The 14,540-nt window shown below is 38.6% G+C and overlaps 1 protein-coding gene across 39 annotated transcripts in view; it reads left to right on the plus strand.

The window, feature by feature from the left end:
• The window catches only part of EIF4G3 (eukaryotic translation initiation factor 4 gamma 3), a 314,444-nt gene that overhangs the window by 131,470 nt on the left and 168,434 nt on the right, over nucleotides 1–14,540 (plus strand). For 2 of the 39 annotated variants that reach the window (XM_019461665.2, XM_019461668.2), the window contains exon 1: nucleotides 10,002–10,131. The exons of 35 other annotated variants lie outside the window; for them this stretch is intronic. The gene's annotated coding sequence lies outside the window, so the exon portion shown is untranslated. Of the gene's footprint in view, nucleotides 1–10,000; nucleotides 10,132–14,540 lie in introns of those variants that run through there. 2 more of the 39 variants (XM_019461655.2, XM_019461671.2) reach the window with 2 other exon arrangements.

Raw genomic sequence — 14,540 nt, forward strand, 5'->3', positions numbered from 1 at the left:
TTTTAGATGATAGAAACATAATGAATTGGGCTGTTTCTTAATTTAAGGATGGTGGCTTTCAGAAACCATTTCTATCTAGTGTCTACAGTTAATAACTTCATACTGGTAATACACTTTGCATCACAGTCTGTATTCAAATAGTTTTTACAGTATTGGTAACGTATTCTGATTTATTTTGATGATAGGGCAAAATTCTGTTCTGACAGGTGTTGTATAATTGACTCTTGTAATACAAGCAGAGTAAGAGCACATTGGTTGCAGGTGCTTTTGGCTTCAGTACAACCAAGTCTTCCTGGATTCGAAGCTGCAGTACAGTTGCTTTCAAATTTTAAATGACAAGACTCATTGTCTTGTATAACTAGTACAGTCATCTGAACCATAAGTAAGTCCTTAAATTTTTGGTGGATGAAAATAGCCCTAATTGAAATTTTCCAGAGGTGTCTACTTTGCGGCTGTTTGCGTGGTGCTTTAATTGGCTAAACAGACCAGCTTTTTCCTGACTGGTACTGTTAACTTTTTTGTACAATTCAGCAAAAGTTTTTTTTTTATAGGTACAAAACTAAGTAAAAAAGAGTCTGATAGTCTGTTGTTGTATCTTTAGAGAGCTTGCTCTGAGGAAGGTTTATTTTGAGGAAGTGTCTGGGAATTTTTTCTTAATATTCCAGCTGTACTGTTGTCATGAATTAAATAATTAAGATTGGATTCCTAAACTGGAAAAGTCCTTGATCAGGATACCATGACAGGGATTTAGGGTTTTAAAAACCAGTTCAGTAATATATTGAATATAGTATTCATTTCCTTTTCTGAGCAAGTGATTTCATTTTCTGGCCTGAATATTAAACATAATCAGACAAATTATTACTTTTATAAATATTATTAATAATAAATTATTTAATATTATTAAACATAATATTAAACAAATAAGCTTTTATATAGAGTCATGGTGGTTAGGTACAAAGATATACTGTCTCTGAGTAACTGATTTTATATGTTAAGGTATTTAAAGAAATGTAATATGAGAAGTTAAGGTTCATTATTTTTTGCGCTGATTATTTCAGTTTACAGAATATGATGTGAAATCAGTTTGTCAAAATCGTCTCTTGCTAGAGTTCTGTTTATTATGGTAAATACTTCTAATATTTGGTTAATAGGAATACTGGCAAGAAAGTGTAGCCGTTAGATGGGTGTTGAATAATACAGAGTACACTTCAATGTGTGTAGGGTAATGCTCATTGAAGATCTATTTTTGAGGTAAGAAAGAGTGATTGGATCGTGTGAATGTAGAATGAGACACATATTATGACCTAATGAACAGTTGAACTGCCTAAAACATTCATTTAAACATGTCCAAAAGCCGCAATTAAGGAAGTGCAGCGTTTGTGGGAGATAGCATTTAAAATAGATTCCTTTAAATTTTCTAACAATCATGTGTCTGATGTTGAGAAGAGATTCCGTTCAGAGGTGATTGCTCTCTGCCGGAGCATTTCTGAAGAGTCCTCGAGGATAGCCCACCAGTTGAACAGTGATCGAGTCCTAGCAAGATTTTCTCTATCAGTGGAACTTAAAAAAAGAGATTGATCCTGGACTCTTCCCATATTTTTTTCTGAGGCAAGGAGCTCCACCCCCACATCCGCACTATAAACCACAGGAGCGAATTCTCAGTTTGCTGAGTGACCTGAGCTGAAGTTGGACACTCAAGTGAAGTTTTTTGTTTTAGTGTGTGTGCTGCCGAAGCGAGCACAAATGAAGTTTCTTTTTAAAAACACAGACCTGGTTATGAATCCCAGTTCTACCTCTTATTAATTATGATAACTTGTGGGGTGCCTAGGTGGTTCAGTCAGTTAAGCGTCTGACTCTTGGTTTCAGGTCAGGTCATGATCTCACGGTTTGTGGGACTGAGCCCTGTGTCGTCAGGCTCTGTGCTGACAGTGTAGAGCCTGCTTGAGATTCTCTCTCCTTCTCCTTCTCCTTCTCTCTCTCTGCCCCTGTGAATCCCTCCCCAGTAAATAGATAAACTTAAAAAAAATTATAAGAACTTGGATGTTAAACCTCCCTCCAAATGGAACTTCTTGGTTTTCCCAGGACTATACAAATTATGTTTATATTATATGTAGTCTGTTAAGTGTGCCACACACAGAATTGTCTAAAACAAACAATGTATATAACTTTAATTTAAAAAGACTTCAGGGGTGGGGTGCTTGAGTGGCTCAGTTGGTTAAGCTTCGACCTGGTTGACCTTGGCTCAGGTCGTATTCTCATGGTTCATGAGTTTGAGCCCCTTATCAGGCTCTGTGCAGACAGTTCAGAGCCTGGGGCCTGCTTCAGATTCTGTGTTGTCCTCTCTCCCTGCATCCTCCCACTCATTTTCTGTCTGTCGGTTTCTCAAAATAAATACACATTAAAAAAAAATTTTTTTTTTTAATTTTTTTTAATGTTTATTTATTTTTGAGACAGAGAGAGACAGAGCATGAATGGGGGAGGGGCAGAGAGAGAGGGAGACACAGAATCGGAAGCAGGCTCCAGGCTCTGAGCCATCAGCCCAGAGCCTGACGCGGGGCTCGAACTTACAAACCGTGAGATCGTGACCTGAGCTGAAGTCGGACGCTCAACCGACTGAGCCACCCGGGCGCCCCAAAAAAAATTTTTTTTGAAAAGACTTTAGGGGCTCCTGGGTGGCTCAGTAGGTTGAGTGTTGAACTCTTGTTTTCAGCTCAGCTCAGTAGGTTGAGTGTTGAACTCTTGTTTTCAGCTCAGGTCATGATCTCGTGGTTTGTGGGTTCAAGCCCCATGCTGGGCTCGGGGCTGGCCGTGTGGAGCCTGCTTGGGGTTCTTTCTCTCTCTCTCTCTCTCTCTCTCTCTCTCTCTCTCTCTCTCTGCCCCTCCCCCGCTCGTGCTCTCTCTCAAAATAAATAAAAATTTTAAAAATGATTAAAAATAACACTTTATTCCTATGAAGAATTGCTAACCATTTTCTGAGCTTTCAGTGAGTCGTAATTACTCATACAGATCATGATAACAAATATAATAATGAAAATGTTTGAAATACTGTAATATCAAAAAGTGACACAGAGACACAAAGTGAGCATAAGCACTGTTAGACTTGCTTGATGCAGCACTGCCACAAACCTTCTGTTTACAAAAAAAAAGCAGTATTTGTCAAGTTCAGTAATGTGAAGGGCAATAAAACAAAGTGTGCCTGCCCCACAACACAGGCTGGTGTGAGAGTTCAGTCGAATGATGAACGTAGAGCCCCTGAAATCCCAGTAAGTGTACATTGGCATCTCCTATGCTACGATAGTTTTGGAGTATTTAACGTTTTTTAAATTTGTTTTTATTTACCCACTCTTGCGGGTTTTTTTTTTAACGTTTTTATTTAAATTCCAGTTAGTTAACATATAGTGTTTTATTAGTTTCAGGTGTACAATAGAGGGATTTAATACTTCCATATATCACCTGGTATATATGACATCGTGTGCTGTCCTTCATCCCCATCACCTGTTTCTCCCATCCCCCCCCCCCCCCCCCTTGCCTCTGGGAACCATCTGGGACTTTTTCTAAACCCTTTAGTATCATCTCATAACTGTTCATCAGTGCTGAAAATCAGACCTTGCTACATAGGCACTTATATCATTAAATATTGTTGTCTTATATTGTAAAAGAGTTTATTAGTTTGACTATTTTTTATTTGACTATATTATTTATTTCCCCAGCAGAATTGTTTAAAAAAACAAACAAACAAACAAACACAACTTACACCTCAGGCAAAGCTAATATTTAAAGTGGTTTAGAAATCCCAGGGTAACTCCTCAGAACGCCATGGTGATGACCTTGATATTACCTACAAACATAGTGAGGTTCATCTGTGAACTTTTCCAGAAATCATTTAGCAGTGTTAACTGTCAGGCAAACATTACAGTACAGGAAAAGGAAAAATTCTGTCCTAGTAGCACATCTGTTATTTGCTTTGAGAAGCAATCCTCCTTGCATTATGATGTGTTTGGGAAAAAGTCCAAGTGCACAGTTCTGGTTTATGCGTGCTCTGTTTTATTTTGTGAAGTGTATTATGGCCTCTCACTGGTTCTTTACGGTCTTCTCTTTCTGCTGTTCGTTCAGTGGTCTGTAGAATCCTTAGCAAAAGAAATTAAAAGTGGTATCTGATCTATTGTTGTTCAGTCTTTTATTAGAATTAACCCTTTTATAGGGTTCAAGATGAAAAAATTTGAAAATCATACCTGAAATGATGACATGGCATTTCTGTAAAGTTTATCTGTTTTCTCCCTTATTGTAAATCAGTATCATAAAACATTTATTGTAACAGATGAAATGTTTTCCTAACTACATCAACATCAAGGCAAGAATTGTTTTGCCTCAAGACAGGAATGGGAGAAGTGGGGTGGGGGTGCCTGGGTGGCTCAGTCAGTTAAGCATCCCACTCTTGATTTTGGCTCAGGTCATGATCTCACAGTTTGTGGGTTTATGCTCCTCATTGGATTCTGCCCTGACAGTGTGGTGCCTGCTTGGGATTCTCTCTCTCCCTCTCTCTCTCTGCCCCTCCTCTGCTCATGAGCTTTCTCTCTCTCTCTCTCTCTCTCTCTCTCAAAAAAACTTAAAAAAAAAAGTGGTATAGAGGAGAGATGATACACTATTTATTAGTATTTGGGAAGATTAGTTGTATATATATTGTTTTCGCTGAAGGTTCATTCAGATTTATCCCAAGTCATCTATTAGAGCCATCCTTTGGATTTAGACAGACTTTGATTTATAACATACGTATTTTTTTAATGCTTATTTATTTTTGAGAGAGTGTAAGCAGGGGAAGATCTTTGCCTGACCCTATTATCTTCCTGGATTTTTATGAGAATGAAAAATTGGAGGAAATTAAATTTTTTACAGGACAATGCCGGTGCCCAGTGTTATGGCTATAAGACAATGTTAGAGGTGACTTAAGATACAGGAGTCCATATAGCTATATTGTGGTAAATAGGATCTATGTGGTTTGAGTTCTCTTTGAAACTTTTTTTTTTTTTAACATTTATTTTGAGAGAGGGAGAGAGAAAGAGAGACAGAGTATGAGTGAGGTAGGAGCAGAGAGAGAGGGAGACACAGGAATTGAAGCAGGCTCCAGGCTCTGAGCTCTCCATATAGAGCCCGACACGGGGCTTGAACTCATATACAGGGAGATCATGACCTGAGCTGTTGTGGGACACTTAACCAACTGAGCCACTCAAGAGCCCCTCTTGAAAGCTTTTTTAATGTTTATTATGTGTTTTGAGAGAGGGAGGGAGAGGGAGGGGGAGGGGGAGAAGGAGGGAGGGAGGGAGGGAGGGAGGGAGGGGGAGAGAGAGAGAGAGAGAGAGAGAGAGAGAGAGAGAGAATGAGAATGAATCCCAAGAAGGCTTCATGCTGTTAGCGTGGATCCCATCTGGGGGCTCAAACTCAGAAACCATGAGATCATGACCTGAGCCAAACTCAAGAGTTGAACACTTAATCAACTGAGCCACCCAGGTCCCTTCTTCTTTAAACATTTTTCTTTTTTTTTAAGTTTATTTATTTTGAGAGAGTGTGGGTGAGCAGGGGAGGGGTGGAAAGAGAGGGAGAGGGAGAGGGAGAATCCCAGGCAGGCTCTGGGTGGTCGGTGTGCAAAGCCCAATGTGGGGCTCACTCTTATAACTCTTGTAACTGTGAGATCATGACCAGAGGCAAAATCAAGAGTTGTACGTTTCACCGACTGAGCCACCCAGGCGCTCCTAAACCTTTTTAAAAGCTGTTTTATTGACTATATGGCCTTCTACTTACCAGAGTTTACTATTAAGATGATGTGGTTGAGTAAATAGCAAAATTTTCTTAGTAGGCCATTCTTCCCACAAATATATGGATGCCAGATATTTGCATAGTTCATACCGTGTGCTAGGCACAAATGGTTGTTTTTGGAAAAGGTCATCTTACAAAGTTAAAGCAAGATATTTTCCTTACAGACTTCCAGTTCTGTATTTAAGCCACTTAATTCTGAGATGATTAAATATGCCAAGGTTTATGTGACTTAAATATTCCAAAATTTACATGACTATTCTTTAAGGTCCAGAATAGGCCTAGAATCAGGAAACTTGCTGTCTACTATTTATTTGCTTATCTGCTTATAATTTTATTCCATAGCAGAGTGCCTGTAGAGTCTCTGCTAGTGAACCTGCTGGGAATGTCCTGTTATCATGTTTCTTCCTTACCACCCTTTCCTTGAATTCTCACCCTCCCTCTGTCTCCTTACTCTCTGAAATTTAGGTAACTTACTTTCCTAGGAATCCTTCAAGTGGATCTTACTTGTTTTCTTACATTCTTCATATTTTGGGAGGCAGGCTTATTGAGCACTGTTCTGACCCTTCACTACTCTCTCTGGGTCCTTGCCCTTGACATGTGCAGTAAATGCATATACTGCTCTCTTATTGATATCACCCCTAATTGTGCTAGGCAGATTTCCCCATTTGAGGATTTTAGCATTTGGTTCAGAATTTACTTGTCCACTTTGCTTTCTGCCATCTACCTTGAAGACTTCTAGAATTCATTTTTGGCCTTTACAACCATTGCTGTGGACTCTTGGATTCAGCCTCCCTTTTTTCACTTCCTCAGAGCAACCATATGTGGATACATAATAGAACAACCCATATTTTTTCAAAAAGTCCGGACCTGCATTGTCCAATATGATAGCCACTAGAGCCACCTGGGGCTTTTGAGCACAGGAAACAGCTAGTGCAAATTGAGAAGTGCTAGAAATTATAAAATAAACCAAATGTCTCAGTTTTTATAATGCGTACAGGTTGAAATTATGGGTATATTTGGTTAAATAACATATTACTAAGATTAATTTTGCCAGTTTATTTGTACTTTTTCTAATGTGGCTACCAGAAAATTTTAAATTACTCATATGGCTTGTATTTCTGTTGAAGAGGACCAGTCTAGATCTGGTCTGTGCCTAGAATTTTTCTGGTTCTAAGTTTTTGAAAATCTTAAATTTCTCTGAGCATAGCCTTCATCTTCTGCCTTTCCCTGTTCAGTTTTATTTGCCACCTACAACCCTTGAATTCTGTAATCCCTTTTGATTCTCAGTGTGACAAGCCCCTTCCAGCTTTTACATTCCTTTTGTTTAGTCTTGATCCTATCATTAATCATTAATCCCTAGGTCCCTTTCTTTTCTTAGTTTCTTTTTTTTTGCCAATCCCCATCCCTGAGTCAACCTAACTTATCAGGTGTTTTCCTCTATTGTGGCCCCCAGGATGTAGGGTTCTGCTGTAGAAATTCAAATGCCTGTGTTGATGGAATTTATAAAAAATTTATATTAGTACAGCTGGACTAACCTAGACTAAGGTGTCATGTAGCCGATCTGTAATCCTTTACTCATCCGTAACTGACTTGCCGTTCTATCCGGCACTGTGCATTTATCTGCACTTTGCCGCCAGCATCCGGAATAGTACGTATGTGCCGTATAGCTCCAGACGTTATGCGTTGTGGAAGCCCAGCCTCACCATTTCTAATCCTTCTGCTTACTTTTGTTTAAGTCCCTACTGTTTGAAAAATTATTACGAAATACATAATCTTATAAGAGAGTTAATATAACATGTTCACTTTGAAAGTACAATAAGAAAATAACTGACCACCACTTACCTGAAGAAGTCAATTACCAGTGTGCTTGAAGCTCTCATGTACTTCTCCTTTCTCCCTACAGGTAACCATTATTCTGAATTTTATTTTAATTGATATTTGTTTCACCACTTGTGTTTGTTTCCTTATACTTCATGGGTGTCCGCAGAATGAAGTTCACATTCTGATTTAGCCATTTATTTATGTGACCTTGGTCAAGTTACTTTATTTCCTCTGAACCTCTTTTCCTTTTTCCTCTTCTTCTTTTTTAAAAAAAATTTTAATGTTTATTCATTTTTGAGAGATGGAAAGAGACAGAGCCTGAGTGGGGGAGGGGCAGAGAGCGAGGGAGACACAGAAACCGAAGCAGGCTCCAGGCTCTGAGCTGTCAGCACAGAGCCCGATGTGGGCCTTGAACTGTCAAACTGGAAGATCATGACCTGAGCTGAAGTCTGACACTTAACCAGCTGAGACCCACAGGTGCCCTCGCCACCCTCGCCACCCCCACCTTTTTTTGGTCAACTCTACCCTCAGTATGGGGTTGGAACTCACAACCCTACTATAGTCACCTGCTGAGCCATGCAGGTACCCGTTTTCTTATTTTTACAATCATTTACTTCATAGAGGTTGTGTATAATTAGCTAGATATGTGCCTGGTAGTAAATAGACTCTCAGTAAAGGGAGCAGAGGTCCCACCTTTTCAGAAGCTCTATCTTTTTAGTTCCTCCTTCAAGTATGTTTATTTCAAGTTGTTTTCTGTTATTTGGTCTTGTATTATCCTAGGTGGTCTCATCCCCTCTGTTTGCAAGGACTGTTTTTTGGTTTTATTCTGCTGATTCCTAGATCCCTCTCTGTAGATGACTTTGCTCTGTATGTGTCTAATTGCTCTCTATGCATTTGTACCTGAGGGTTTCTTCAACGGGTAAAACTCAACATAATACAATTGAATTTCATCATTTTTTCATCGAAAGAGGGAGGGAACAGCTAATGAAAAGAAAGACATTAAGTGAAAATAACCTTGGTGTGTTTGAGGGAAATAAATATGGACAGTGTGCCTCGAGAGTAAGGGGATATGAGGTGAGGTCCAAGGGGTCGCCTGGGACCCAGTCATTTTTGGCTTTATAAGCATCCTTAGCTACTTATCCTCAAATCTTAGAATGTCAACTTCCTTACCTCTTATATCTAGTTGCTGAAAGTCCTGCTATTTCAGTATACTAATTATCTCTCAAATCTGCCTCCTTTGTCTTGATTCCTTGTGCTAGGCCAGATTCTTAAGCATCGTGTACGTAGGTAGACTCTTGCAGTAGTTTTGTATCTCTGACGCAGATCTCTTCTCCAGGACTCGTTACTGTTGCAATAGTTCTTTTTATTTAACAGATCCAATGATACTGCTCCTGGGGTTCCTTTCAAGGTAAAATCCTTACTTATCTGGACACATCTTTTCAGTCTGGCCCAATCTAATTCTGTGGCTTCCTGCCTCACCTGCCGCTATGCTCTGGCATTACTGACCGGTTTCAGGGTTCAGCAGATAAGCCCTGCTTTCCCAAGCCTTTATGCTTGTGTTCTACTCATTGTTTTGCCTCCGCATGGTACCCCTTTTCCTCCTGTGGCTGATTGCCCTCACCCATTCATCCGCTGTGGAACTGTTACCTGTGAAGGCTCTCTGGAATCTTCTCCAGGGAAGGAATTACCGTTTTTGCTTTGCTTCTTGACCTGGTATTCACATGCCTTACAACGTTTTCTATATTCTCTTACAGTTGAGTTAGGTAACTTATAAACTCCTTGAGTATAGGAACCATGTCTTCTTTACCTTTATTTCTGGGATTCCAGTTGATGCTGAATCAAAAATTGTCGAATTGCTACATTTTAAATAATGTATGGTTTGACGGTTTATTTATTTCATTCCAATTTGAGTGAAATGCTTTTGTGTGTTTAATGGTTTCCATTGATGGTACTACTAATTAGAATCGGCAGAGGAAAGAAAATCTGAAGTAGTTTTGCCCTTGAGGCATTGTTATTTTTAAGAAGAGTCAAGAACTTAAAACACTTCATTTAAGGATGCTTCCAAAAGAAAACCTAAGGTATGTGTTGGCAAGTTCAACATAAGCACAAGCTATATGGATTGTGCAGTGTTCGTTGCCTTCTCCCCCCGGTCTCCTGGAGAGACATGTTTTTCTCCAAAATAGACCTGACCTAATTGATTTGAAGCTTGCTAGCCTAATTAGCCTCCTGTTTTTGCCTGTCTTTGTTTTTGTATTGTCAGGAGCACTTGGTGTATTGGTTGCGGTGGAGGTAGGACCATGTGATTCCTAAAATGAGCTTTATCATATCAGGGAACTGTAACTTAGTAGTGGGAATGGGAGAAGACACCAAGTGTTGCGGTAAGACAGAAATTTCCATGGAGTTCCTGGGAGCAGGAAGATTATTGGTGGGTGACTCAGCTGTTTTCTACGCCTGTCTCATGTGACTGAGAGTGCATGACGTCTGTTTATTCTCGGCAGAGTAAGTATGAGAGGAGTCACATTACACAGCAGGCACAATGTTTACTTAACCAGCTCTGTGATGATCTAAAAATAGCTTATGGGGATTTTTGTTTTCTTACTGCATTTGGCATCATAAGACAGAAAAATCATAATGCAGACCCAATGGCAAGGGCTTTTTCTTATAGTTAATTTTGAATAAATTGTTGGCCAGTGCTGTTTCAGTTCTTTCAATGAAAGATGAATGCTTTGGTATAAAGCTTAAATAAAAGGTTAGGAAAATAAGAAAGCCTTCTAATTATCCATAAAATAATTCTGCACAATTGCATTTGAGCTTATATTCTGGACAGATGGACGGTTTCTGTGCCTCAGGTGTCTATGTGCTAGCGTTTTACACAGGAACTTTTTTTCCTTTTTGTGAGGTTATAGTAAGTATCTTTTTCAGATGGACATGTTAGTGTGCTATATATTTGCTGGATTTTATGTTAATATTAAATTATGATGGTAATTCTTTTCACCTTGATTTTCCTGTTTTACTCACTCTATATTCAAGGTTTGTGCCATCACGTACTGTAATTGGGGTGTTCAGTGTGTCAGTGTTGTTATTATTGCCCCGTGTACCTATTTACATGCTTGGCTCTCAACGAGAAAGCACTTGGAAGTCTCAGTGTATCTAATCATCATCATCTGTTCATTTGTCTGGGAAGCAGTGAGTCACTGTGATTTATTCGTTTTGACATCTGAGTGTTCTTGCTCTTGGAGGTACATCATTTGTGCAGCATATGAACTTGCATCTCTGAGATTATTTCCAAAGGGAAAAGAAACTGGATTCATGAAGAAGAAATAAATGCCACCGTTCTATGTACAATAATGTTTAAGTGAGTGGGAATATTTGATTGGTCTAGGAGCCTGTAAAATTACATTACTTAACGATGCTTGATGCTCTATATAAAGTGGGAAATACATACATAACCTTTTTATGGTTGATGAAAAAATGACTGGAGTATTCAGCAATTATTGCACTTTCTGTGTTTCAAAAAAATATTAAGTAAACATGCGAGGATTTAAGTTTTTATTTTCAGTATTACACTGTTAGAATACTTAGTAGGATTTCTATTTTGGCATCTCTTTACTTGGTACAATCACTAGAAATTTAATATGCCTGGTATGGCATAATAGAATAGATACCCTCTAATTTATGGCATGTAAATTAGGCCTGACTTGAACACCATTGGAAGGTAATTCCAGCAGTTTCACTGGCCATAGGTGTGTGATCCCATACCTGCCCTCATCCCAATAGATAAATAACAAATTGGTCGTTTCTCAGTGGGCTTGAACACCTAAGGACCAGCCGTGATGCTTGGGCTTGTTCTGAAGAACAAATAAGAAAATGATTTCAAGTGAGCTCAGCTATTTCACAGGAGATAAATTCAGATTTAGCGAAAGAGAAAGTAGTTTTCCAGTTCCTGTCATAATTGGCAGTTGCAATAGATACTTCACAGAACCTGATTGCCGTGCAGACACAATGTTTGCCTCTGTAGTGGAGGAATTATTTGTTTCCTTTAGTCACTTGTAGTGTTTCTCAATGTCCAGGGACATGGGGCTGTTTTTATTTTCTAATAATACCTCTCGCTTTGGGAGGTAGGAAGATCTGTATTTTGGTTTGGTCTGATTCTCCTTGTTACTCTCCTTCCTTGGAAATAAAAGGTAAGAATTTGGGGTTTTTTTCCTTCACTGAAACGGAGGAAAGGCATTGTGTCTTATTTTGTTAAAAAAAGTTTTTTTAAATGTTTATTTATTTTTGAGAGAGAGAGTGCAAGCAGGTGAGGGGCAGAGAGAGGGGGAGACACAGAATCCAAAGCAGGCGCCAGACTCTGAGCTTGCAGCACAGAGCCCGACGCGGGGCTCGAACTCATGGACTATGAAATCATGACCTGAGCCAAAGTCGGATGCTCAACCTACTGGGCCACCCAGGGGCCCCTGTTTTTTCATTTTCTAGTTAAAGTTAAATTGTTGATTTGAGATCTTTTTTATTTTTATTTTTTTAAATGTAAACAGGTAAATAAATTTCTTTCAGTGCCGTTTGTGTTGCATTCTGTTTTGATATGTTGCCTTTTCATCTGTTTTAAGATATTTTCTAATTTCCTTTGTGATTTTTTTCTTTGACCCACTGGTTGTTGGAGAATGTGCTGTTTAATTTTCATATCTTTGTGTATTTTCCATCTGCTATTGATTTCTAGTTTTATTCCATTGTAATCCGGAAAAATAGTTTTCAGAATTCATGGAGACTTGTTTTGTGGCCAAACTTATGGTTTGTCTTGGAGAATGTTCCATGTGTACTTCAGAAGAATATTTATTCTGCTATTGTTGGATGGTGCGTTTTGTATGTCTTTTAGGTCCAGTTGGTTTGTAAAAGTAAGTCCTGTATTCCTTATTGATCTTCTGTCTGGTTGTTCTGTCAGTTATTGAAAATGGGGTGTTAAAATCTCCTATTACAGAACTATTTCTCCCTTTAATTCTGTCACTAGTTGCTTCATTAATTTAGGAGTTATGATATGCTTGTGCGTGTGTGTTTATAAATGTTATATCTTGACATTTCCTCATTATAATGTTCTTTACGTCTTATAACAATTTTTCAAATTTTCTAAAAATTTTAACTTCAGTAGAGGTAACATACAATGTTCTATTAATTTCAAGTGTACAATATAGTGATTCAACGCTTCCATACATCACCTGGTGCTCATCACAACCTGTAACAATTTTTGAATTAAAGTGTATTTTGTCTGATATTAGTATAGCCACATCTGCTCTCATTTGGTTGTTACTTGCATGGAATAGTTTTTCCTCTTTTCACTTTCAATCTATATGTGTTCTTAGGTCTAAAGGGAATCTTCTATAGAAGGAGGAGGGGCAGAGAGAGAGGGAGAGATCCTAGGCCGGCTCCATGCTGACAGCAGAGAGCCAATGTGGGCTCAAAATCACAAACCACAATATGGTTAGCCAACTGAGCCACCAAGGTCCCCCCCAAACCTGTCTTCTGATTGAAGAGTTTAATCCACTTATATTTAAAGTAATTACTGTTAGGAGAAGAATCACGTTGCCATTTTGTTCGTTTGGTTGGTTGGTTGGTTGGTTGGTTTTGTTTTTAAGATTATATTTTTGGGGCGCCTGGGTGGCTCAGTCGGTTGGGCGGCCGACTTCGGCTCAGGTCACGATCTCACAATCCGTGAGTTCGAGCCCCGCGTCGGGCTCTGTGCTGACAGCTCAGAGCCTGGAGCCCATTTCAGATTCTGTGTCTCCCTCTCTCTCTGCCCCTCCCCTGTTCATGCTCTGTCTCTCTCTGTCTCAAAAATAAATAAACGTTAAAAAAAAAAAAAATTAAAAAAAAAAAAAGATTATATTTTTAAGTAATTTCTATACCCAGCATGGGGCTTGAATTTATAACCCTGGGATCAAGCGTGGTATGCTCTACAGCTGAGCCAGCCAGGCGCCCCATTTAAAATTTTCTTTATGACATAACTCTTACTATTTTTTCAAATCATTTTCCCCTTGCTGTCTTTCTAGTTGAGTTTTTGTAGTGTCATGTTTTGATTCCCTTCTCATTTCCTTCTTGTGTAAATTCTATAGATATTTTCTCTCTGATTACCATGGGAATTATATGTAACATCTTAGGTTACAGCAATCTATTTTAAACCGATACAACTTAACTTACAAATTACAAATATTCTACTTCTTTACACCTCTGCCTCCTCCCGATTTTCTGTTATTGGTGACACAGATAACATCTTTCTATATTGTGTATCCATTAACAGATTTATAATTAGTTTTATGCTTTTGTCTTTTAAATCTTACAAAGTAATATAGAGTTACGAGGCAGAAGAACAATAATATAGATATTTATATTTGCCCGTGAATTTAACTTTACTAGAGAACTCTGTATTTTTTCCTGTGGCTTCCAGTTACTGCCTAGTATTTCTTTTGTTTTCACTTTAAGGACTCCCTTTAACATTTCTTGTGGGACAAGTCTTGTAATGAACTTTCCCAGCTTTTGTTCATCTGTAAATTTCTCTTATTTTTGAAGGACATTTTTGAGGGACGTAGAATTTTCATCTGGTAGGTTTTTTCTTTCAACGGTTTCATTATATAATGTGTCTCATTTGGAGTTTATTGAGCTTCCTGTATTTTTATGTCTTGTCTTTCTTTGCATTTAGGGTATTTTCAGCCATTATTTTTTCAAATATGGTTTCTGCCCGTTTCACTTTTCTCCCTATTGATTTTTTTCAATAGGTTCCTTAGGTTCTCTTCACTTTTCTCCTCCTCTTCCTCCTACCTGCCCCCTCACCCTTCCCACACTTAGTAATTTCAAAGGTCCTCTGTTCAAGGTCACTGATTCTTTATTCTGCCTATTTAAGTCTGCTATTGAATCCCTTT

This window comes from Panthera pardus, unplaced genomic scaffold, assembly GCF_024362965.1.
Source record: "Panthera pardus isolate Hobbes unplaced genomic scaffold, ASM2436296v1 HiC_scaffold_11, whole genome shotgun sequence".
Taxonomy (NCBI): domain Eukaryota; kingdom Metazoa; phylum Chordata; class Mammalia; order Carnivora; family Felidae; genus Panthera; species Panthera pardus.